We start from the raw sequence: 26,174 nt of genomic DNA on the forward strand, positions 1-26,174 counted from the left end.
GATAAACTGCCAGTTCTATCACATGTCAAGGAAGCTCACTGTCAGCATGACTCATCACTGTTCATGGTGACCTTGATCACCTGGCTTAGGTGCGTTTGTCAGATTTCTTCACTGTAAAGTGACTCTTCTTTTTTATTATTATTATTAGTGTTATACTTTAAGTTTTAGGGTACATGTGCACAACGTGCAGGTTTGTTACATATGTATACATGTGCCATGTTGGTGTGCTGCACCCATTAACTCGTCATTTACCATTAGGTATATATCTCCTAATGCTATCCCTCCTCCCTCCCCCAACCCCACAACAGTCCCTGGTGTGTGATGTTCCCCTTCCTGTGTCCATGTGTTCTCATTGTTCAATTCCCACCTATGAGTGAGAACATGCGGTGTTTGGTTTTTTGTCCTTGCGATAGTTTGCTGAGAATGATGGTTTCCAGCTTCATCCATGTCCCTAGAAAGGACATGAACTCATCATTTTTTATGGCTGCATAGTATTCCATGGTGTATATGTGCCACATTTTCTTAATCCAGTCTATCATTGTTGGACACATGCTGCTATAATGACACATGCACACGTATGTTTATTGCAGCACTATTCACAATAGCAAAGACTTGGAACCAACCCAAATAACTCTTCTTTTTTTCTCTGTCTTTCCATACTGTACTGTTTGGAAGGAAGTCATCTTGTGTAGTGCACACTTAAAGGGTGGAGAGTTGTGCTCTGCCTCACTGAGGATGGAGTGTCTGTATAAATTATTTAGACTAGTATTATCTTGGGAGATTTATCTGCTTTCACACTTATTTATTTTTCCAATCATTTATTTATTTAAGTATGAACGCATGGATTTAAAAACAATTCTTGGGTTTATAGTTCCATGTTGCATTTTTTTTCTCTCAAATTGCTCCAGCTTTGCCCATTGGGAGCACTTTCAGTTGGTTCCTGTGTCCCTTTGACATACCCCCATCATTGTGTGTGTGTTTTGTTTTTAAGCACCTCTTTCCTTTCTGGTACTACTGAAAGTGATGATGCTCCAGGCTCATTTTGTGTATAGTATTTCCTGCCCTTGTGCTAGGATCAGCCATTTATCCAAGGAGTCCTGGTTCCTTTTATTGGAGAATAATATAAGAAACCAATATCTAGGTGCTGAATGTATTTGTTGCTCTGGGAGTTTTGTTGCTTTTAGGCCATCTTAGCTGAAGAGCAAAGGAGATATATGTTTGTATACTAACTAACCTGTATATATGCACATGTCTATAGATATTTCTATATGTAACCATCTGTATCTTTCTTGAGCTAACCTGTGTGTATATACATCTATAGATATTTCTATATGTAATCATCTGTACGTTTCTTGAGCATTAGTTCATACTGACATTTGTAACTTGAATCCATTGCCACACGGATTATTCTAGCCTTCTCCCCTTGCTGGCTTCTCACTCCAACAGTGAGAAACTGGTTTGCACCATCCACTATTGATTTACTTAATTGTTCACCTTTAGTATACATGTATAGCAGTATGAGGATTGTTATCTTGTACTCCTTGGTAAACAACTTTATCAATTAGAGTACAGTGCTTATGTACTTCAGTGCTTATAGTTCCTTTTTCCTTCAACCTTAGAGATTCTACTCATTTCTAAAACGACTTAGGTCAGCACCTTATTCTCCAACCCCTTTAAGGTTGTTTAATATATTTTTAATACAGTTAGATTGTTTTGTCACTTTCCGCATCCTGTCTTGAGATTGGACCTCCTAAATGACGTTTTAAAATAAAGTACATACATTAAGGTTTAATTTTTGTGTTGTAAAGTTCTATGGTTTTTGAGAACTGCTTAATGTCTTGTAGTTATCATTAGAGTATCATACAGGGTAGTTTCACTGACCTAAAAATCCCCTGTGCTTCATCTCTTTATCTCTGCCCCTGAATCCCTGATAATCACTGATCTGTCAACCATCTCTATAATTTTGCCTTTTCCAGAATGTCATATAGTTGGAGTGATACAGTATGTAGCTTTAGTGGTATGCATTTAAAGTTAGTCTGTCTTCATATCTTGATAGTTCATTTCTTTTTATCACTGAATAATATTCTGTTGTATAAATATACCTTGATTTGTTTATCCATTTACTTATTGAAAGATGTCTTGGTTGCTTCCAGTTTTTGGCAGTTATGAATAAAGCTGCTATAAACATTTGTGTGCAGGTTTTTGTGTGGATATAAGTTTTCAATTCATTTGGGCAAATACCAGGGAGCACAATTGCTGGATCATATTGTAAAAGTATGTGTAATTTATAAGAAACTAGCACACTCTTTTCCAAAGTGGCTGTACTATTTTGCATTTCCACCAGCAGTGAATGAGATTTCTTGCTGTTCTACATCCTTGCAAACATTTAGTATTTTCAGATTTTTTGATATTAATAATTCTAACAGGTGTGAGGTAGTATCTTGTTTTAATATGCAGTTTCCTAATTTTGATGTGTTTAATGTGGTGAGCCAGTTTTGAAAACTGACTCTTCTGTACCTCTTTCAAGTAAATTTTTACTTTTCCGAATGACTTGTCTCCGAATCTTTACTGACACTGTACACGTTGGTTTGTGGTCAGCATCTTATTAGCCTGAGCTATTATATACTAATTATGATGATGATTATTATACATTTCTTGTGAGGGTTGCTTTTTCTTTCATTTTTTTTTTTTTCCTATTGAGACAGGGCCTCACTCTGTCACCCAGGCTGGAGTGCAGTGGTGCAATCATGGCTCTCTGCAGCCTTTGACTTCCTGGACTGAAGTGATCCTCCTGCCACAGCCTCCTGAGTAGTTGGGACCACCTGTACACACCACCATGCCCAGCTAATTAAAGAAAATTATTTGTAGAGGCATGGTCTCACTGTGTTGCCCACACATTTGCCACTGTGGTGTTGTGGTCTCAAACTTCTGGGCTCAAGTGATCCTCCTGCCTTGGCCTCCCAAAGTGTTGGGATTACAGGTGTGAGCCACCTTACCTGGCCGAGGGTTGCTCTTTCTATGAGTCATTTACACTGAACTATTAATGCCTTTGCAGGAAGCTACAGAGGCCAGCTTCTAGGACTACATGGGAATTTTGGGATAAAATGTATTATCTAGACTTTAGGAAATTACTTCCAGTAGTAATGAATTCCAGATTTCAACATGCCACTACTGCTAAAAAGTTGTGCTTGGTGTCCCTTTATCTTCCAGATAAAGCACCGCCAGCAAGCCCCTTGGCCTTGCATTCCAGATCTTCTGGCATTGGCTTGTAGGCTCTCTCTCTAGCTTGACCTACCATTTCTCCCTTTTAGTTGGTTTATGCTCCAGACAAACCGGGATGAGCCGCTGGCCTTGCTCTTGCTTTCCACCTGCTAGGACTGCCCTTCTGCAGACTGCATAAGCAGTCCTGCCCACACAGCCCCATACAGACACACCTCGTCTGTCCATGCGGAGTTCTTACCTACCCAGGGCCTGCTTTTGAATGTTGTCCCTCACTAACGACCACCTCATGAAGGCAGAGTGAGATTTCTTCCTTACTTTGCACATAGTTATGCATGTACCTGACCCTCTTCTTGAGACAGTGTGGGCTCCCTGAAGATGTGCCTGCACCTGCTGATGCCATGCTCCACTACTTGCATGGTGCACGAGGGAGCACAGGACAGGCTGCACGCACTCCTTAGAGCACCTGCCATTCCAGCAGCCTCTCGATGGTGCTGGTGCTGATGAGAATGACGCTGCAGATGTGCAGCCATGTGAGTCTGCTTCATTGTCTCCTCCCAGAACTTTCCCAAAGGAGGAGCCAGTGCTGTTGTCTTGGCCCTGCTTCTGATTTCTGTTTTCTTCATTTGCATGCAATATTTTTATTGTTGTCTTATGAAAGGGGCCTGTTGCCAGGACAGCTAGGGGTGGGGTATGTGCAGAGCCACTTGGTCACACTCCAGTTGTGTTCTTCCTTTATTTCAGTTTTGGGGATGGGAGAATATAAACGTTGTACACTTCTGTCCTCTTGTTTTGTCTTTCCTCTAAGGGCTAGTAGTTCCCACACACTCTTCTGAATGTACTGCCTATGCTCTGTGTTTTTGTTCTCTTCAGCGTGGTTGGTTGCGCCTCCATTTCCCTCACTCCTTTGGGGTCTCATCTCTTCTCTCGACTTTAAATACTGGCTGTGCTCTGATGACTCTTGCTCTGGGACTCTCCCATCAACTCCAGACTAATTTGTCTCAGTGCCTATTTGACATTTCCATTTGCAAGTCTAATAAGAATTTGAGACTGAATATGTCCAAAACTGAACTCTTGACCATTCCAGGACAGCTCCTTTTTCTGGTTGCTTAGGCCAAAAGCCTTGGTGCCACACTGGGTTCTACGTCTCTTAACCCTTAGTCCCATCCTCTAGGAAACCTGTTTCAGGGAACACACACACACACATGCATATGCAGATTCACAATGATGAAGCTCACATTACAAGGTATTCATAGACTTAAAGGAAACACTACAGATAAGATTATACATTTGAAAATCATATAACTTGAAAGGGATTAATATCAAAGATCTAGAAAGAATAAGCATACAATAGATAAAAGGCTGTAAAATGACAAGTCAAATTGAAGAAGCCAGAAAGGATATAAGTATATGAAAACTTCATTTTTGAGACGAATCCATGAAATGTGAATTAAAACAGTGAGATACCATTTCACATTCATCAGCTTGGCAGGCATGAAGTCAGTTAATATGTACTGGTGAGATGTGGGGACCTTGCTCTTGGGAGTGCACATTTTTATAACCACTTTGGAGACTATTTTGGAGGCACGTTTTCAGGTAAAGTTGAAAATGTGCACATAATATGACCCACCGATGCCATTTTCAGGCATTTGCTCTAGAAGAACTAGTGGGTGCCCATGGATATGGGCCTATGGTGTTTGTAAGAGCAAAACACAGTTTAACTGTTCTCAGGAAGGGGAACTGGACATTTGTTTTATTCACATAGTCAAAAACTATTCAACATTAAAATGAATGAATTAAATCTATGGGTATCAAAATGGATAAATCTCAGTAACAGTGTTAACAAAGCAGGTTGCAAAAGGATAAGTGCAGTTTGGTATTGTTTGGATATGCACGTGGCTGGTGAAGATATGTACACGTGAATGTGAGTACTGATTTGCCATCTCTAGATTATATGGTTTCCTTCCTATACAGAGGGGTATCAGTGGAGTATAGGGCTTTGGTGGTATCTGCAAGCATTTTTAAAAGAGATCCAAAGCAAATCAAAATGTTGACAACTTTTTAATCTTCCTGGTAAGTATATCGATGTCTCTTATGTTTATTTTTTGAATTGAGGTATAATTTGCATACCATAAAATCTACCCATTAAAGCGTACAAGTGAGTAGTTTTTGGTATTAATATATTTACAGAGTTGTGTAAGTATTATCACTAATTTCAGAACATTCTTTATACCCTGAAAATAATCCCATGTACATTATCAGTCACTCTCCATTCTTTCCTTCCCTGAGAAATGGGAATGAAAATGCCAGAGTGTTTTCCAAATTGGCTGCATCATTTTGCATTCCTGCCAGCAATTTATGAGTGTTAACAATTTTGCATGTCTTCACCAGCACTTGTTATTGTCTGTCTTTTTGATTATTACCGTTCTAGTGAATGTGAAGTAGTATATCAGTGTTATTTTGATTGGCATTTATTTCCCTGATGACTGATGATGTTGGAAAGCTTTTCATGTGCTTACTGGCCATTTGCATATATTTTCTGGGGAAATGTATATTCAAATCATTTTCCCATTTTTTAAGTGAGTCATGTTTTTATTGTTCTAGGAATTCTTTTTTATATTCTGGATACTAGTTCCGTATTAGATTTGCCAAATTTTCCCCTTGTTCTGTGGGTTGACTTTTTACTTTTTTGATCATGTCCTTGCAAGCACAAAAGTTTTTAATTTTAAGCCCAATTTATTTATTTTTTCTTTCATTGCTTATACTTTTGGTATCATATCTAGGAAACCACTGCCTAATCCAAGGTCACATTTTCATATTTTTCACGTTTTATTCTAAGAGCTTCAATAGGTTTAGTCCTTAGGTCTTTGATTCATTTTGAATTAATTTTCGTATATAGTATGAAATAGGGTTCCAGATTCATTCTTTAGCATGTGGATATTCAATTGTCCCAGCACACTGGGACAATTATTAAAATGAATAGTGTTTCTCCATTGAATTGTCTTGGCAGTCTTAGTCAAAACCAGTTGACTATAAATGTAAGGGTTAATTTGTTGATTTCCATATCTATATATGGGGAGGGAGAGAGAATATATCTACATCATTATACCCTGAATTAGTCTGCTAGGGCTGCCATAACAACATACTACACTGAATAGTTTAAACAGCAGAAATGTATTTTCTCATAGTTTTAGAAGCCAGAGGTCTAAAATCAAAGTGTTGGCAGCTTTGGTTTCTTCTGGGGACTCTCTCCTTGGTTTGGAGATGACATCTTCTTGCTGTGTCTTCACTGTTCTTTTGCTGTAAGGATACCAGTCCTCTTCTTGTAAGGACACTAGTTCTTTTGGATTAGGGCCCCACCCTTATGATCTCATTTAATCCTAATTATTAATACCTCTTTAAAATCCCTGTGTTTAAATATAGTGATTTGGGGGATTAGGTCTTCAACACATGGGTTTTGTGGGGATACAGTTCAGTCCAGAACATGCCCATATAACAATGTATTGAGTGCTGTAGCTTTGTAGTAAGTTTTCAAATTGGGAAATGTGAGTCCTCTGACTTTGTTTTTCTTTTTTAAGATTGTTTTGGCTATTCTGAGTCCCTTGAGTTTTCATATGAATTTTAGAATCAGCTTGTCAATTTCTGTCAGAAAGTTGGCTGGGATTTTTATAGAGATTGCATTGAATTTGTAGATTAGTTTAGGACATATTGCCATCTTAATAATATTACATTGAACATAGGATGTTTTTCTATTTATTTAGGTTTTGTTTAATTCCTTTCCCTTTCTTGTAGTTTTTGGTGTATAAGTCTTGCATTTTTAAAAAATTAAATCTATTCCTAAGTTTTTTATTATTTTTGCTGCTATTATGAATGGATTTTTAAAAATTTTATTTTTGGATTGTTCATTGCTAGTGTACAGAAATACAATTACTTTTTGTATATTGATCCCTGCCACCTTGTTGAACTTTATTATACTAGTTTTTTAGTGGATTTCTTAGTATTTTCTATATACAATTTCATGTCATCTCCAAATAGAGATATTTGTATTTTTCCTTTTCAGTCTGGATGCCCTGTATTTCTTTTTCTTGCCTAATTGTCCTGGCTAAAACCTCCAATACAGCGTTGATTGTTCTGGCAAGGGCAGGCATCCTTGTCCTGTTTCTCATCTTAGGGGAAAAGCTTTCAATCTTTTACTATTGTTCATGATGTTAGCTGTGAGTTTTTCATAGATATCCATTATTAAGTTAATAAAGCTTCCTTTTATTCCTAGTTTTTTTGAGTGTTTTTATCATTAGATATATTGAAATTTGTCAAATGCTTTTTCTGTGTCTACTGAGATGATCATGTGTTTTTTGTCCTTTATTCCATTAATATGATGTATTGCATTGATTGATTTTTGGATATTAAGCCAACTTTGCATTTTGGGGATAAACCCCACTTGATTATAGTGTGTAATCTTTTTTATATATTGTTAGATTTGGTTTGCTAATATTTTTGTTGTGATGTTTTACATGTGTATTCATAAGAGACATTGGTCTTTGGTTTTCTCTTGATGTCTTTGTTTGGGTTTGGTATTGGGCTAATACTGGCCTCATAAAATGAGTTGGGAAGTATCCTTTTCTTGTCTGTAATTTTGAAAGAGTTTGTGAGGGGTTGTTGTTAATTCTTACTTAAATGTTTGGCAGAATACAGTAGTAATGCCATCTGATCCTGGACTTTTCCTTGTGGAAAGTTTTTTGGTTACTAAACCTCTTCACTTGTTTTAGGTTTGTTCAGATTTCTCTTTTATCTAGAGTCAGTTTCTGTAGTTTCTGTGTGTTTCTAGGAATTTGTTCATCTAGGCTTTTTGTTATAAAATTGTTTATAGTATTTTCTTATAATCCTTTTTATTTCTGCAAGGTTGGTTGTGATGTCTCCTCTTTCATTCCTAATTTTAATAATTTGAGTCTTCTCTCCTCTTTTTTTTTTGCTAGTCTAGGTGAAGATTTGTCAATTTTTTTGATCTTTTCAAGAAACTAACTTTTGGTTTTGTTTTCTATTCTGTTTAATTTCTATTTAATTTCTATTTCTATTTAATTTCTTGTTGCCATAGTATTTGTTGTTTCCTTCCTTCTGCTTACTTTGGGTTTAGTTTTCTCTTGTTTTACTAGTTTCTTAAGATGGAAGTTTAGGTTATCGAATTGAGATCTTGCCTCTTTTTTAAAGGTAGGTGTTTACAGCTTCGAAAGACTCCTGTCCTGTTCTGCCGCTTCCATGCCAGCCAGGCTGCTGGTTCTCATTGATTGCTGGGCTCTTGGTTTTCAAGGCTTGGATGCAGCTCGGGGGAAGGGGATGGAAGTAGGGTAAGTTAAAATGCCACAATGCTCACTGTTCTTACCAAGGTCCAGTTGTTTTTCTTGAATCAGTGATCCTTGGATTGCTGCAAGCCTTTGATGAATTTCCAGAGCTCTTAAAAAGTTAATTGTGACAATTTTGCCAGGGTTCTCATTGCTTTTATGGAGAGGTAAGCTGTTAGTGGTTATTACTCTGCCATTCTCACGGATACCATCTGCGTCCTATGTTTTATAATGAACACTTTTCAAAAAATGAATGTGATTGCCACAGGATATTTTATGAAAATTGATGAATGGCTTCTAAATGTCACAAGGGAATAAAAGCATAAGACTGGCCAACAGTTTGGAAAAGAACAGCAGTGCAGAGCTGCCTATTCATCTGATATCAAGATGCTCTGCAAAATAAAGGAGTGGAAACGGTGTGGGACTTGTGCTAAGCAGGGCCAAGCAGCAAATCTAGAGCCCAGCTAATGGGACGGGAGGTCAGTGTGTGAGAAAGTTCCGTCTTGGGTTAACCCTGGCCTGGCTGAATTCAGGGAACAAGCCATGTTGTGTGATTAGCTCAGCTGTATCTGGCTGACCGTTCGTAATCCTCACCCTGCAACAAGGTTGGCTTTACCTCAGAATTAGGGCTGAGGCAGTTTGGGAAGGGGCTTCTCAGTGGATGCGAGTGACTTGGGGCCGCTCTTGGGGATGAAGGACAGAACAGCAAGTGTTCTCAGGGAGGCTAGAGGGGCCATCACTGAGAGAGTTAAAAGAAGACAACTGAGGAACTGAGAAGTGAGAACAAGCCATACCCGGTGGCAGGAAATGTGTGCAGAGGGATTTTAGTGTGTCTTCTCCAAGACATACTGATATGGTTAGGCTTTGTGTCCTCACTCAGATCTCATCTTGAATTGTAATCCCCATTACCCAAAATCCACACATGTCAAGGGCGGGACCAGGTGGAGGTAACTGGATCATGGGGGTGATTTTCCCCATGCTGTTCTCGTGATAGTGAGTGAGTCTCACGAGATCTGATGGTTTTATAAGCATCTGGCACTTTTCCATCCTGCCACCCTGTTAAGAAGGTGCCTGCTTCTCCTTTGCCTTCTGCCGTGATTGTAAGTTTCCTGAGGCGTCCCCAGCATTGTGGAACTGTGAGTCAATTAAACTTCTTTTCTTTATAAATTACCCAGTCTCAGGTATTTCTTCATAGCAGTGTGAGAATGGACTAATACACATACTAAGTCATGAACACCAAATCTGGAAACTAAAAGATTGCCAGATTTTTGAACCTCTATAGGCAAAATCATTACCCACCAAATTCCAGGGTTAGTAAGAGGAAGTGGAAACCTGTTCTGGCCTGAGGGACAAGTAGAGAAGGCACCTCCAGATGACTTGCCAGAGATAAGCCAGCAGGACAATTGCAAAGGTCTTTAACATCCACCAGTCCTTTGTGCCTAAAGAGGAATACTCACTGCTGCTTGTACTTTATTTAGGGCTCAATATGTTAAAAATATTATACTCGAGTTCTGGGATACATGTGCAGAACATACAGGTTTGTTACATAGGTATACGTCTGCCATGGTGGTTTGCTGCACCCATCAACCTGTCATCTACATCAGGTATTTCTCCTAATGCTATCCCTCCCCTTACCCCCGACCCCCTGACAGGCCCCAGTGTGTGATGTTCCCCTCCCTGTGCCTATATGTTCTCATTGTTCAACTCCCACTTATGAGTGAGAACATGCGGTGTTTGGTTTTCTGTTCCTGTGTTAGTTTGCTGAGAATGATGGTTTCCAGCTTCATCCATGTCCCTGCAAAGGACATGAACTCATTCTTTTTTATGGCTGCATAGTATTCCATGGTATATATGTGCCACGTTTTCTTTATCCAGTCTATCAAACCTGCATGTTCTGCACATATATCTCAGAACTTGAGTATAATAAAAAAGTAATAAAAAAAGAATCAATTTTTAAAAACAATTTAAGCAGTGTGAGTAAATTATTCTTTTTTTTTTTTTTGAGACGGAGTCTCGCTCTGTCGCCCAGGCTGGAGTGCAGTGGCGGGATCTCGGCTCCCTGCAAGCTCCGCCTCCCGGGTTCGCGCCATTCTCCTGCCTCAGCCTCCCAAGTAGCTGGGACTACAGGCGCCCGCCACTACGCCCGGCTAATTTTTTGTATTTTTAGTAGAGACGGGGTTTCACCGTTTTAGCCGGGATGGTCTCGATCTCCTGACCTCGTGATCCGCCCGCCTCGGCCTCCCAAAGTGCTGGGATTACAGGCGTGAGCCTTTTAAATGCCTTAGCAGTAAAAGTATTCAGAAATACAATAATTGTAAAATTTATTACTACATTTGGAGTTTTGAAAACACCTTCACTGTAGTTTAATTCTCCATCACCTCTGTACCTTTACTCTTGTAGGGTTGCAATGGTTTTGACAGATGCTTCTCTTACCTCTCTGGTGCAGATAACGTCCAGCAGCTCAGCACTTGCACACTGACCAGGAGGGTGCAGGCTTCATGTTTTAGACCAGTTAGTCTAGGACAGGTGACTTGGTTGCATGTTCTAAGATGATTTGGACCTTGACGTCAACGTGAGCTCCTGCTTCAAACTTAAACAAGAATATTACTTATTCTCTCCAATGCCAGGATGGCCATAGCTTGGCTGGGTGTGGGGGCCCTTTCAGCTGCCACTTTGTGCTGCCCTGTGCTGCCCCAGATGTTTGAAGGTACCTTGCTTTCTGGTCAGAACATTCTGTGTGTCAGGCCCTCTGATTTTTTCTTGCCTCAAGTTGCGGAAGCAGCTACTTGGCCAAAAATTTTTGCATGTTTAGAAAGTTGTATTTGAGGCCAGGTGCAGTGGCTCATGCCTGTAATCCCAGCACTTTGGGAGGCCAAGGCAGTAGGATCACTTGAGGCCAGGAGTTTGAGACCAGCCTGGCCAATGTGGCGAAACCCCATCTCTACTAAAAATACAAAAATTAGCCAGGCATGGTGGCGGGTGCCTGTAGTCCCAGCTACTCGGGAGGCTGAGGCATAAGAATCGCTTGAACCCAGGAGGTGGAGGTTACAGTGAGCCAAGATTGCGCCACTGCACTCCAGCCTAGGCGACGGAGTGAGACTCCATCTCAAAACAAACAAACAAACAAACAAACAAAAAAACTCTTGGCTGCAGGGCTGACCGTGAGTATTTGAGGAGACCACTTTTGGTGAGAGAATTGGAAATAAACCTTTTGTGGCCTCGAGTTCACAATGATTTCCACAGCTCCTGACCCCAATTTAATTATTATTAAATGACTTATTATTAGGTTCATTTTAAAGTTATTCTAATATTAAAGGCACCAGAATTTCTTATCTAAATGTATTTGCTTAAATTTGTTGAGCTTTGGCCAGAAGCTACTGGTACCACTTTATTTTCATTCTCCGTGTGCTCCATTTGGTCCACTTTGTCACTTTCCTGTCGAATTTCACAGAGGTCCATAGACAGGGAGGGGACTGAGTCTTACTGTTGATGAAGCAAATGTATGTGCATTGTTCTTTGACGATCTCATCTGCATGTATTTTGAGAAGGTTGATAAGATAGAATTTTGGCAAGAAATCACAGAAACTGGAGTCACTTTGCGTGTCTCAGAGGACTACTGTAGGGAAGCAAGCTTCTGGGGGCTCTTTGTTCAAGTATATGAGAAGCTCTAAAAATATTTATGCACTTTGGCTGAAAATTCTGTTCTTATGGCTTTATCTTCAGGAGATAATCGGATAAGCACTAAATTTATGTACAGAGTATGTTCACTACAGCAGTAATTTAAATAATTAACAATTGGAAGCAACCCAAATACCCAGTAATAAAGGATTTAGTAAATCAGTTATTGTACTTCACAACACAATGAGATATTAGAAAGCAATTAGCGTTTATAGGAATGATCCGTGACATGAAAAAAATGTACCCAGTATACTGGCACCTAAGTCAGTAATGTATGTAAAAATGGCCTATGTGACATAAAATGTAAGTGGATATATGTGTGCATGTGTATGTGTGTGTAGAGGTACAACCAAAGGCTTACAGCACCTGTCTCTGAGAGCTGAGGTCACTCTGCTATTTGTTTTCACACATTTCTGAATTTTCTAAGTTTTCCTAAATGAATGTATATCACTTTTATGCTCATAGGATAAATAATATCTATTTTTATTGTTGGAGAAGAATTATGTGAATATTAACCTGATCTTTGAAATGCAGAAGTTTTTTTTTAAGCATAAAAGCAATCCATACAATCTTAAATAATAGAGATTTTCATAGACAAATTTCTTTGACTATTAACAAATATTGTTAAAAGGCTAAAAACAAGCTGTTATAAATATTTTCTACAAACACTACAGATACAGATTTACTACACTTTCTTAGCGAAAATGTGATCTCATTTTTGTTCTAAAAATGTATATAGGTAAATGTAGCCGGGCACAGTGGCTCACGTCTGTAATCCCAGCACTTTGGGAGGCCAAGGGGGGGTGGATCATGAGGTCAGGAGATTGAGACCATCCTGGCTAACACGGTGAAACATCGTCTCTACTGAAAATATTAAAAAAAAAAAAATTAGCTGGGCGTGGTGGCGTTCACCTGTAGTCCCAAGCTGCTCGGGAGGCTGAGGCAGGAGAATCACTTGAACCCGGGAGGTGGAGGTTGCAGTGAGCCGATAGCGCACCACTGCACTCCAGCCTGGATGACCCAGCAAGACCCGTCTCAAAAAAAAAAAAAAATGTATATAGGTAAATGTAATAATGAGAAAGTACTAGAAGAAAATACACTCTACTGCTATCATTGTTTCTATCTGGGAAGTGCAGGTGCTTTTACAGATATTTTTTGCACTTTTCTGTTCTTTCCAGCTTTCTGCACAGAGAGCTGGCATGTGTTTGGCAACCAGGGGACACATAGGCATCCTAGAGAGTGGCTCTGAGCACATGGCCTGCCGTCTGCGGCCTAGTGGCCTGCTCTCGAGGGAGGCTCTGGGGCAGGCCTCTGAAGAACTAATTCTCCATCAGGGATTGGTGATCATATGGGCAGTTGTCTAGAGAGTCTAGCAGATATATTTTAGGCAACTTCACTACCCTGGTGAGAGGCCAGACAGACTTCCTATGACTAGTTCTGATAATGAGAGTGACCCATTCAGAAAAGAGTTAAGTAAAAATAGTGAATTTTAAAATTTTAATAAGTTCATGTACTAACTGACATTGAAACAAAAATCATTTCGTAAATCATTACAAGTTGATAGTGAGTAAAGCCCATCAGTGTAATTTTGTAAGATTGAAACATGGGTATATGTATCTATATTGACACATACCTGAAGTATGATCTATCTTAAATATGAAAGTGAAATAAAAAATACACATTGTGGGCAGATACTGAGTGTCTGGAAGGAGGGAAGGGGCTGCTGTCCCAGCAAGGGAGCACAGCCCGCACAACACGCAGGTTGGATGCCAGGCCCGGGGTCGAGCTCAGGGTCTGTGGGATCTGCATTCCCTGGCCTTGTCAGTCATGTCATGGCCATGCCACTTTTGAGGTGGAGGAGTAAAGAAGTTCACCTGCTGACTGCTTCCTTCTTTTTCCGCTGAGACCATCACCGAGAGTGGTAATTATTTATAATAGAAATGGTGATTACTGGTGGATTCTGTGATAGGAATTAAGTTGAATCTTCCTTGCCCGTCCTCCTCCAGCATAAGCTGTTTTAAACTCTAGCTCCCCCACATCCTGCTCCTTGTTGGCACTGTAAAACTCTCAATTCACTCACCTGGAGGGGGTAAGTTAATGAGACACTCTCTCCCCCAGATCTGGAGAAATTCAGAGTCAAGGCTGTCCCCCTCCTGAAGTCAGATCCTTCCTGTGGCCTATTTAGGTTTTAGGTAAAAACATAGCATTTGCTCATCTTCCTTTATTGAGATCTGTTGAAGTCTGAGCTCCTATTAACACATTTATCGAAAATGGAACCTATGAGCAAATTCCTAGGAGCTGCATTTCCAGGGGTGTCCAGCTGTGACCCACCCCGCCCCCTCCCGGTGTTACCCCGAGTTATGAGAATGCAGTCTTTGGAAGTGGTGGGCTAAAACACTCCACAGGGTGGTGCATGGGGGCTGCCCACACTCCCTGCTGCTTTCTGCTCTCTGCTTGCTCATCCTCTCCCAACGGGGCAGCCCCAGAAGCCAACACTGCATGTTGGAAGGAGTCCCAGCCCTGCCCCTGCCAAGCGAGGTGGGGACAGCTGGGAATCTCGCTGCCTTCATGGTGGCGGGCCAGGCTGCTCTGTAACACGAGCATTAAAACTGATTTGAGGTGTTAGCGGTGTCACTGTAAGTGTGAGAATGAGAAGCGGTGTGAGACGTGTAGATTTGTGGGCAGTGATGGGGAACAGCAAGGGTGGGGTGCCTCGGTGGGATCTGAAAGAGAACCCGCCCCCCTCAGCTGGAGTGGCACTCTGTAACCCGCCCCCCCTCAGCTGGAGTGGCACTCTGTAACCCACCCCCCCTCAGCGGGAGTGGCACTCTGTCGGCTGTTGTTTTCAGGCTGTTGGGCCGTGAGGCTGCTCTGGTCTGAGAAAGTGGGTGGCAGGAGGACAGGACGGCCTCTCTGTGAGGGAGGCACTGACTCTCAGGAGATGCTGTCATTGGGATACTACAGTATTCCATGAACTTCCTCTATAACTTAAATGATGAAAGTTACAGATAATAGCTCAAATAAACTGTTGTGAGCCGTTAAGTATGGCAGTTTGTATCATGGTTAAATCTGCAGAAGGTGTAACATTTTGCTTGGAGTTTTTTTTGCCTTATTACTGGCCGTGTTTTAAAAATATCTTTCTTATGAAGAAATTCTGTCGTGGCTGTGTGATTTCCCCTGCGATGCTAGGATGTGTTTGCAAACCAGTGGCAATGCCAGAGCCTGGGCCCTGGGCTGCGGTGCGTTGGCTGGGTGTGGTCTGTGGTAGCTTCCACCTGCTGCCTGCGCTTGGGAAGTGCCCTGACCGCTGAGCAGATGACCTCTGAGCAGATGACCTCTGAGCAGATGGTTTCTGATGGTGGTTTTTTTTTCTGATTAATTGAATTACAAGTATCCTGTGGTAGGTACAGGGTTTTCCCTTTCCCTTGTCCAATAAATCTTAACTTCATTCTGTGATTTTTAGAAAAGGAAGAATGCCCACAGATGTGGAGGCACAGATGCCCTGGGCCTCGCAGCAAGCTTGTCCTTAACAACCCATTCTCCTTCAGGCCCTGCCACTTAGGGAGAAGACTGTGGGGGCAGTGCCTGCCTGTCCTCTCTCCATTAAGCCTCTGCTGGGGGCCTGCCTCCACAGTGGTCTTCCCGGTCTCAGAGTGGCAGGGGACACACAGGCAGGGTTCTTACCACCATGGAGCTTATTTCTGGTGGGTGGAGGGAGGGCCCACAACCAAAGAAAGTGACTTACAAACACAGCAGGCACACGCTACATGGAGAGCAGGGAGGCTGAGCAGGAGTGGCTGAGGGGCTGCCTGGAGGGTGGGCAAGGGAGGACTTTCGGAGGAGGAGGTGTTGGAACTGGGTGGCAGGGGGGAGCCAGGCATGTGTCTAGGCAGGAGGCGTGCATGGAGCAAAGACCTGATGGAGGAAAGGAAGGGGTGGGCGGCAGCTGGGGTGAGGAAGCCAGTGCAGGAGATGAGGTCAGGAGAGCAGGCCCCCTCTAGGAGGTCAGGTGTCACCCTCAGGGCAGTGGACAGCATGGCCCCAGGCCCCACTGCAGAGGCTCGCCCTGGCTGTGGGGAAGGCACTGGGGTGCAGGTTTGGTACGGAGGCCGCAGGTGCCCAGGCAGTGTGGTTAGGCCTGCTGAGATGTGGTGCGTGCCGAGGCTGCCAATGGGACTGGAAGGAGGACTCAGACCTGACTCCGAGGGGCCTGAGCAACTCAGGCAGGATGACGTGGGGAGGGTCAGGTCCAAGGTAGGAGGGGTTAAGGATTTGGTCTTGGACTTCAGGTAATAGACGTCCAAGTGGCTTGGCCAGGTAGGCAGTGGATATGGGAGTTCATGGGGGAGAGCAGGGGCAAGGAGATTAATTTAGGAAATTATCAGCAGAGAAAGAGAGCATGGCTATGGACTGGGTAGGCTCATCTAGGGGAGAGGAGCAGAGGTCCAGGCCCAACACCCAGGGGGGCCTGTGGCTGGAGCCCAGAAGAGACTGGTGTGGTTGGAACTCCAGGTGGGGCTTGCTCCACTCTATCCTGGGTGCTCATGCCCCAGACCTCTGTGTGCTCAAGGAGCGTTGGCAGCATCCTGACCCGCCCTGCTCACATGCCCCATCCCTGCTTTCCCCTGTCAGTGGGTTGCAGGCCCATGATCCCGCCAGGCCTGTCCATCTGTCCCTGTGTCGCAGACAGTGCCGACCTTTCCTGATGTTTGTGTCTCCTGCCTGAGGCCTGCCTGTGTTTCCAGTGTCTTCCACCACGGCATTCAGGATGTGGAGGACAGTGACCCGCGTGTGGCTCCCATGGCTGGCCTGGCTGGTCTGGAAAGCATGCGTTCTGCTTTCCTGGCCAGATCGTCTTTTCATGTGCTTATTTGTCATCTGTATATTTTCTTTGAAGTACCTGATCAGATATTTTGCTCATTTTAAAAACTGGGTTGTTTATTTTCTTATTGAGCTTTGAGAATTTTTTCTGTATATATTCTGGATACAGTCTTTTATGGGGTATGTGTTTTGCAAATATTTTCTCTCAGTCTGTAGCCTGACTTTTCATTTTTATAACAGTGACTTGAAGATGAAAAGTTTTAAAATTTGGTAACCTCCAACATCAGTTTTTTCTTTTGTAGTTCATGCCTTTTGTATCATGCTTAAGAATTATTTGTTAAATTGAAGGTCTTTAAGATTTTATCTTATTCATTCTTCTATAAGCTTTATAGTTTTGACTATTACATTTAAGTCTATGATCCATTTTGAATTAACTCTATATTGGATGCAAAGAAAATGTCAAGGTTCTTATTTTTCTTGTTTTTAAAAATACAATGTCCAGTTGTTCCAGCACCACTTCTTGAAAAGATTATCTGTTCCTCATTAAGTTGCCTGGGAAACTTTGTCAAAATCACTTGTTCATATGTGTATGTTTTCAGGATATCTGGGATTTGTTTTAATACAGTGTGCTAAGACATGAGACATAGAAATGACTGTCATGAAGGAAGAAAGTGTTTGTACCCACAGCTCCCTGGAAGCAGGAGCACGGCTGCCAGGCAGGGCCACATGGGAAGCACCGGGTAGGTCAAGAGGCAGAGAGAGCAAGGGGACAATGTGGGCAGGGAAAGCCTCACTGTGGTCTCCACGGGAGGAATGGGTGAGGCAGGGGGAGCAGGCTTAGGAGTGGCACTTTGAATCATTTCAGCAGGCCCTTGGTTGTAGGGTCTGTCCCTAGTTGTCTGGTGCCTGGCCTTGGGTGATTGGGGCAGGTGGGGAGTGGCCCCATGTGAGAGGAGGTGGTTGGGGTGTGGGCTCTGGATTGGTGGGTTTGTATTTGAAAGGTACACTCTAGGATGGGTTGTTTGCTATTTCTAGGAATTGGCTAACACTGGGAGGGCAGTCCCTCCAGGTCAGCAAGCCCTGGATGTCAAAGCATCAGACACAGAAAAGGAAAAACATGGTTAATACTGTGTGCAGACTATTTCTGGACTGTATTCTATTCCATGGGTCAATTTATTTATCTTTATAACTAGCTTTATAATAAATCTTGAAATCGGGCAGTATAAGCCCTCCCATTTTGTTCTCTTTTTCAAAGTTCTTTGGCTGGTTTATTTCCTCGGTATCTTCATACAAATTCTAGAATTAGATTAGTTCAGCTTTTGGTTGGGGTTGCACTGAATTGATAGATCACTTGTGGAGGTTGGTATCTTGTTAAAGGAAGTGCTTGGAGGGGACGGTCTAACTTTATTCCTGAATTTAGGGGTAAACATTCAGTTTTCACCCTTGTGTATACTGCTAGCTGTATGTTTCAACTGGAGGTCCTTTATCAGGTTCAGAAAGAGTCCTTAAATTCCCAGGTTGCTGAGGATTTTTATCATGAGTTAATACTGAATTTTGTCAAGTGTTTTCTCTGTATCTATTGAGATGATCATATGGTGTTTCTTTTTTGTTTATATGGTGAATTACATTGATAGCTTTAAAAAACAATAGTAAGCCAGTTGCATTTCTGGGTTAAAACCCACTTTATCTGCGTGTATTTATTTTATATTGTTGGATTTTTATATGCTAAAATTTAAGAATTTTGGCATCTATATTTCTGAGGAATATTGATGTCTTTTCTTATGTGTCTTTTTCTGATTTTTTATCATGTTAATGCTTGCCTTATAGAATGAATTGGGAAGTATTCTCTCATCTTCAGTTTTCTAGATGAGTTAGTAAGAAATTGATATTATTTCTTCCTTGTATATTTTATTTTATAGAATTCACCTGCAAAGTCATCTCGGTCAGCACTTTTCTTTGTGGGAAGGTTTTATCTTGAATGCAGTTTCTTTGGTATGTATATAGGATTATTTAATTCTCCTTAAGTGAGTTTTTTTTTTTTTAAAAAGACAATCCTTTCCATTTTGGTTTATTTCAGTATTTTAGTTGCAACCTGGGATTAAATTGGAGTTTCAAATGTGATGAAAAGTAGAACGATAACGTTCTGTAATTTTCCTACTGCTCTGCACCAAATTCCAGAGTCTCTGGAGTTTGTATTTCTAATTATTCAGTTGAATGAAAAGGATTTATTGCTGTCTGCTTAACATATATTTGTTTGGTTGAAAGGATTTTTCCAGAAACTGTAGGAAAATGAAGCAGAATCAACTGGGTGAAATATAGCACAAACATTGGATTAGGATGTGGTGAATTGTGAACAATCAGGATTCTGGTTGTGACTGGGGCCCTTTTCTCATAGGAGCTTAATACCATGTGAGCCAGGGACGCAGTGTCCAAGGCCCATGGCCTGGAGACCTGGATGCTGGCTGTGGACCTTGGGCAAGTCCCTCATCTTCCCTGTGCCTCACCTCATCTGCACAATGATGTGATGACACCTGCCGTCTCTTTCCAATTATGCTTCAAGGATACAGTGAGATTTGATATGATGACCCAAGAGTAGAAGGTGGTGTGCCATGGTGTGTCCTAGTTTAGCATGCTCCCTCCCTTCTCTTCTCTGACATTTTATTCAATTTGGGAACAGATGGGATTGGCAGGAGGGGAGCTCATGGTGTAGTAATACTCTACTAAAGTGTGCCTATTGGTATTACCTTCTAATGTTGAGTTGGATTTCCTTTTTATTATTATTATTATTATTTTTATTATACTTTAAGTTTTAGGGTACATGTGCACATTGTGCAGGTTAGTTACATATGTATACATGTGCCATGCTGGTGCGCTGCACCCACTAACTCGTCATCTAGCATTAGGTATATCTCCCAATGCTATCCCTCCCCACTCCCCCCTCCCCACCACCGTCCCCATATTGTGATATTCCCCTTCCTGTGTCCATGTGATCTCATTGTTCAATTCCCACCTATGAGTGAGAATATGCGGTGTTTGGTTTTTTGTTCTTGCGATAGTTTACTGAGAATGATGGTTTCCAATTTCATCCATGTCCCTACAAAGGACATGAACTCATCATTTTTTATGGCTGCATAGTATTCCATGGTGTATATGTGCCACATTTTCTTAATCCAGTCTATCATTGTTGGACATTTGGGTTGGTTCCAAGTCTTTGCTATTGTGAATAATGCCGCAATAAACATACGTGTGCATGTGTCTTTATAGCAGCATGATTTATAGTCATTTGGGTATATACCCAGTAATGGGATGGCTGGGTCAAATGGTATTTCTAGTTCTAGATCCCTGAGGAATCGCCACACTGACTTCCACAATGGTTGAACTAGTTTACAGTCCCACCAACAGTGTAAAAGTGTTCCTATTTCTCCACATCCTCTCCAGCACCTGTTGTTTCCTGACTTTTTAATGATTGCCATTCTAACTGGTGTGAGATGATATCTCATAGTGGTTTTGATTTGCATTTCTCTGATGGCCAGTGATGATGAGCATTTTTTCATGTGTTTTTTGGGTGCATAAATGTCTTCTTTTGAGAAGTGTCTGTTCATGTCCCTCGCCCACTTTTTGATGGGGTTGTTTGTTTTTTTCTTGTAAATTTGTTTGAGTTCATTGTAGATTCTGGATATTAGCCCTTTGTCAGATGAGTAGGTTGCGAAAATTTTCTCCCATGTTGTAGGTTGCCTGTTCACTCTGATGGTAGTTTCTTTTGCTGTGCAGAAGCTCTTTAGTTTAATTAGATCCCATTTGTCAATTTTGGCTTTGGTTGCCATTGCTTTTGGTGTTTTGGACATGAAGTCCTTGCCCATGCCTATGTCCTGAATGGTAATGCCTAGGTTTTCTTCTAGGGTTTTTATGGTTTTAGGTCTAACGTTTAAATCTTTAATCCATCTTGAATTGATTTTTGTATAAGGTGTAAGGAAGGGATCCAGTTTCAGCTTTCTACATATGGCTAGCCAGTTTTCCCAGCACCATTTATTAAATAGGGAATCCTTTCCCCATTGCTTGTTTTTCTCAGGTTTGTCAAAGATCAGATAGTTGTAGGTATGCGGCGTTATTTCTGAGGGCTCTGTTCTGTTCCATTGATCTATATCTCTGTTTTGGTACCAGTACCATGCTGCTTTGGTTACTGTAGCCTTGTAGTATAGTTTGAAGTCAGGTAGTGTGATGCCTCCAGCTTTGTTCTTTTGGCTTAGGATTGACTTGGCGATGTGGGCTCTTTTTTGGTTCCATATGAACTTTAAAGTAGTTTTTTCCAATTCTGTGAAGAAAGTCATTGGTAGCTTGATGGGGATGGCATTGAATCTGTAAATTACCTTGGGCAGTATGGCCATTTTCACGATATTGATTCTTCCTACCCATGAGCATGGAATGTTCTTCCATTTGTTTGTATCCTCTTTTATTTCCTTGAGCAGTGGTTTGTAGTTCTCCTTGAAGAGGTCCTTCACATCCCTTGTAAGTTGGATTCCTAGGTATTTTATTCTCTTTGAAGCAATTCTGAATAGGAGTTCACTCATGATTTGGCTCTCTGTTTGTCTGTTGTTGGTGTATAGGAATGCTTGTGATTTTTGTACATTGATTTTTTATCCTGAGACTTTGCTGAAGTTGCTTATCAGCTTAAGGAGATTTTGGGCTGAGACAATGGGGTTTTCTAGATAAACAATCATGTCGTCTGCAAACAGGGACAATTTGACATCCTCTTTTCCTAATTGAATACCCTTTATTTCCTTCTCCTGCCTGATTGCCCTGGCCAGAACTTCCAACACTATGTTCAATAGGAGCGGTGAGAGAGGGCATCCCTGTCTTGTGCCAGTTTTCAAAGGGAATACTTCCAGTTTTTGCCCATTCAGTATGATATTGGCTGTGGGTTTGTCATAGATAGCTCTTATTATTTTGAAATACGTCCCATCAATACCTAATTTATTGAGAGTTTTTAGCATGAAAGGTTGTTGAATTTTGTCAAAGGCTTTTTCTGCATCTATTGAGATAATCATGTGGTTTTTGTCTTTGGCTCTGTTTATATGCTGGATTACATTTATTGATTTGCGTATATTGAACCAGCCTTGCATCCCAGGGATGAAGCCCACTTGATCATGGTGGATAAGCTTTTTGATGTGCTGCTGGATTCGGTTTGCCACTATTTTATTGAGGATTTTTGCATCAATGTTCATCAAGGATATTGGTCTAAAATTCTCTTTTTTGGTTGTGTCTCTGCCCAGCTTTGGTATCAGAATGATGCTGGCCTCATAAAATGAGTTAGGGAGGATTCCCTCTTTTTCTATTGATTGGAATAGTTTCAGAAGGAATGGTACCAGTTCCTCCTTGTACCTCTGGTAGAATTCGGCTCTGAATCCATCTGGTCCTGGACTCTTTTTGGTTGGTAAACTATTGATTATTGCCACAATTTCAGCTCCTGTTATTGGTCTATTCAGAGATTCAACTTCTTCCTGGTTTAGTCTTGGGAGAGTGTATGTGTCGAGGAATGTATCCATTTCTTCTAGATTTTCTAGTTTATTTGCGTAGAGGTGTTTGTAGTATTCTCTGATGGTAGTTTGTATTTCTGTGGGATCGGTGGTGATATCCCCTTTATCATTTTTTATTGTGTCTATTTGATTCTTCTCTCTTTTTTTCTTTATTAGTCTTGCTAGCGGTCTATCAATTTTGTTGATCCTTTCAAAAAACCAGCTCCTGGATTCATTGATTTTTTGAAGGGTTTTTTGTGTCTCTATTTCCTTCAGTTCTGCTCTGATTTTAGTTATTTCTTGCCTTCTGCTAGCTTTTGAATGTGTTTGCTCTTGCTTTTCTAGTTCTTTTAATTGTGATGTTAGGGTGTCAATTTTGGATCTTTCCTGCTTTCTCTTGTGGGCATTTAGTGCTATAAATTTCCCTCTACACACTGCTTTGAATGCGTCCCAGAGATTCTGGTATGTTGTGTCTTTGTTCTCGTTGGTTTCAAAGAACATCTTTATTTCTGCCTTCATTTCGTTATGTACCTAGTAGTCATTCAGGAGCAGGTTGTTCAGTTTCCATGTAGTTGAGCGGCTTTGAGTGAGATTCTTAATCCTGAGTTCTAGTTTGATTGCACTGTGGTCTGAGAGATAGTTTGTTATAATTTCTGTTCTTTTACATTTGCTGAGGAGAGCTTTACTTCCAACTATGTGGTCAATTTTGGAATAGGTGTGGTGTGGTGCTGAAAAAAATGTATATTCTGTTGATTTGGGGTGGAGAGTTCTGTAGATGTCTATTAGGTCCGCTTGGTGCAGAGCTGAGTTCAATTCCTGGGTATCCTTGTTGACTTTCTGTCTCGTTGATCTGTCTAATGTTGACAGTGGGGTGTTAAAGTCTCCCATTATTAATGTGTGGGAGTCTAAGTCTCTTTGTAGGTCACTCAGGACTTGCTTTATGAATCTGGGTGCTCCTGTATTGGGTGCATATATATTTAGGATAGTTAGCTCCTCTTGTTGAATTGATCCCTTTACCATTATGTAATGGCCTTCTTTGTCTCTTTTGATCTTTGTTGGTTTAAAGTCTGTTTTATCAGAGACTAGGATTGCAACCCCTGCCTTTTTTTGTTTTCCATTTGCTTGGTAGATCTTCCTCCATCCTTTTATTTTGAGCCTATGTGTGTCTCTGCACGTGAGATGGGTTTCCTGAATACAGCACACTGATGGGTCTTGACTCTTTATCCAACTTGCCAGTCTGTGTCTTTTAATTGGAGCATTTAGTCCATTTACATTTAAAGTTAATATTGTTATGTGTGAATTTGATCCTGTCATTATGATGTTAGCTGGTGATTTTGCTCGTTAGTTGATGCAGTTTCTTCCTAGTCTCGATGGTCTTTACATTTTGGCATGATTTTGCAGCGGCTGGTACCGGTTGTTCCTTTCCATGTTTAGCGCTTCCTTCAGGAGCTCTTTTAGGGCAGTCCTGGTGGTGACAAAATCTCTCAGCATTTGCTTGTCTGTAAAGTATTTTATTTCTCCTTCACTTATGAAGCTTAGTTTGGCTGGATATGAAATTCTGGGTTGAAAATTCTTTTCTTTAAGAATGTTGAATATTGGCCCCCACTCTCTTCTGGCTTGTAGGGTTTCTGCCGAGAGATCCGCTGTTAGTCTGATGGGCTTCCCTTTGAGGGTAACCCGACCTTTCTCGCTGGCTGCCCTTAACATTTTTTCCTTCATTTCAACTTTGGTGAATCTGACAATTATGTGTCTTGGAGTTGCTCTTCTTGAGGAGTATCTTTGTGGCGTTCTCTGTATTTCCTGAATCTGAACGTTGGCCTGCCTTGCTAGATTGGGGAAGTTCTCCTGGATAATATCCTGCAGAGTGTTTTCCAACTTGGTTCCATTCTCTGCATCACTTTCAGGTACACCAATCAGACGTAGATTTGGTCTTTTCACATAGTCCCATATTTCTTGGAGGCTTTGCTCATTTCTTTTTATTCTTTTTTCTCTAAACTTCCCTTCTCGTTTCATTTCATTCGTTTCATCTTCCATTGCTGATACCCTTTCTTCCAGTTGATCGCATCGGCTCCTGAGGCTTCTGCATTCTTCACGTAGTTCTCGAGCCTTGGTTTTCAGTTCCATCAGCTCCTTTAAGCACTTCTCTGTATTGGTTATTCTAGTTATACATTCTTCTAAATTTTTTTCAAAGTTTTCAACTTCTTTGCCTTTGGTTTGAATGTCCTCCTGTAGCTCAGAGTAATTTGATCGTCTGAAGCCTTCCTCTCTCAGCTCGTCAAAATCATTCTCCATCCAGCTTTGTTCCGTTGCTGGTGAGGAACTGCGTTCCTTTGGAGGAGGAGAGGCGCTCTGCGTTTTAGAGTTTCCAGTTTTTCTGTTCTGTTTTTTCCCCATCTTTGTGGTTTTATCTGCTTTTGGTCTTTGATGATGGTGATGTACAGATGGGTTTTCGGTGTGGATGTCCTTTCTGTTTGTTAGTTTTCCTTCTAACAGACAGGACCCTCAGCTGCAGGTCTGTTGGAATACCCTGCCGTGTGAGGTGTCAGCGTGCCCCTGCTGGGGGGTGCCTCCCAGTTAGGCTGCTCGGGGGTCAGGGGTCAGGGACCCACTTGAGGAGGCAGTCTGCCCGTTCTCAGATCTCCAGCTGCATGCTGGGAGAACCACTGCTCTCTTCAAAGCTGTCAGACAGGGACATTTAAGTCTGCAGAGGTTACTGCTGTCTTTTTGTTTGTCTGTGCCCTGCCCCCAGAGGTGGAGCCTACAGAGGCAGGCAGGCCTCCTTGAGCTGTGGTGGGCTCCACCCAGTTTGAGCTTCCAGGCTGCTTTGTTTACCTAAGCAAGCCTGGGCAATGGCGGGCGCCCCTCCCCCAGCCTCGCTGCCGCCTTGCAGTTTGATCTCAGACTGCTGTGCTAGCAATCAGCGAGATTCCGTGGGCGTAGGACCCTCCGAGCCAGGTGTGGGATATAGTCTCGTGGTGCGCCGTTTTTTAAGCCGGTCTGAAAAGCGCAATATTCGGGTGGGAGTGACCCGATTTTCCAGGTGCGTCCGTCACCCCTTTCTTTGACTCGGAAAGGGAACTCCCTGACCCCTTGCGCTTCCCAGGTGAGGCAATGCCTCGCCCTGCTTCGGCTCACGCACGGTGCGCGCACCCACTGGCCTGCGCCCACTGTCTGGCACTCCCTAGTGAGATGAACCCGGTACCTCAGATGGAAATGCAGAAATCACCCGTCTTCTGCGTCGCTCCTTAAGTGAGTTTTGATTATTTGATTCTTGTAAGAACTTGCTCCATCTAAGTTGGCAGATTTACTGACATGCAGTAGTTCATAGCATCCGCTTATTGTATTTATTTATTTATTGAGGTGAAATTCACTTAAAATGCAATTAAAGTACACCAAATTAAAGTGTACAATTTGGTGCATTCAGAATGTTGTACAACCAGTACCCAGTTTCAAGACTTTTTCAAAACTTTTTTGTTACCACGAAGGAATACCTCCCACCCATTAAGTAATCACTCCTGGTCTCCCCCTGTCCTTATGCCCTGGAAACCACTAACCTGCTTTTTGTCTCTATGGACTTGCCTGTTCTAGATATTTCATCTGAAGAAAT

General features: G+C 41.8%; 1 protein-coding gene across 47 annotated transcripts in view; it reads left to right on the forward strand.

Moving 5' to 3' along the window:
* Positions 1 to 26,174, forward strand: part of PCBP3 (poly(rC) binding protein 3) — a 309,972-nt gene that overhangs the window by 65,425 nt on the left and 218,373 nt on the right. For 2 of the 47 annotated variants that reach the window (XM_063803581.1, XM_063803577.1), the window contains exon 1: positions 25,757 to 25,816. The exons of the other annotated variants lie outside the window; for them this stretch is intronic. The gene's annotated coding sequence lies outside the window, so the exon portion shown is untranslated. Of the gene's footprint in view, positions 1 to 25,756; positions 25,817 to 26,174 lie in introns of those variants that run through there. 47 annotated transcript variants of the gene reach the window in all.

Source organism: Pan troglodytes, chromosome 22 (assembly GCF_028858775.2).
Source record: "Pan troglodytes isolate AG18354 chromosome 22, NHGRI_mPanTro3-v2.0_pri, whole genome shotgun sequence".
NCBI classification, from domain to species: Eukaryota; Metazoa; Chordata; class Mammalia; order Primates; family Hominidae; genus Pan; species Pan troglodytes.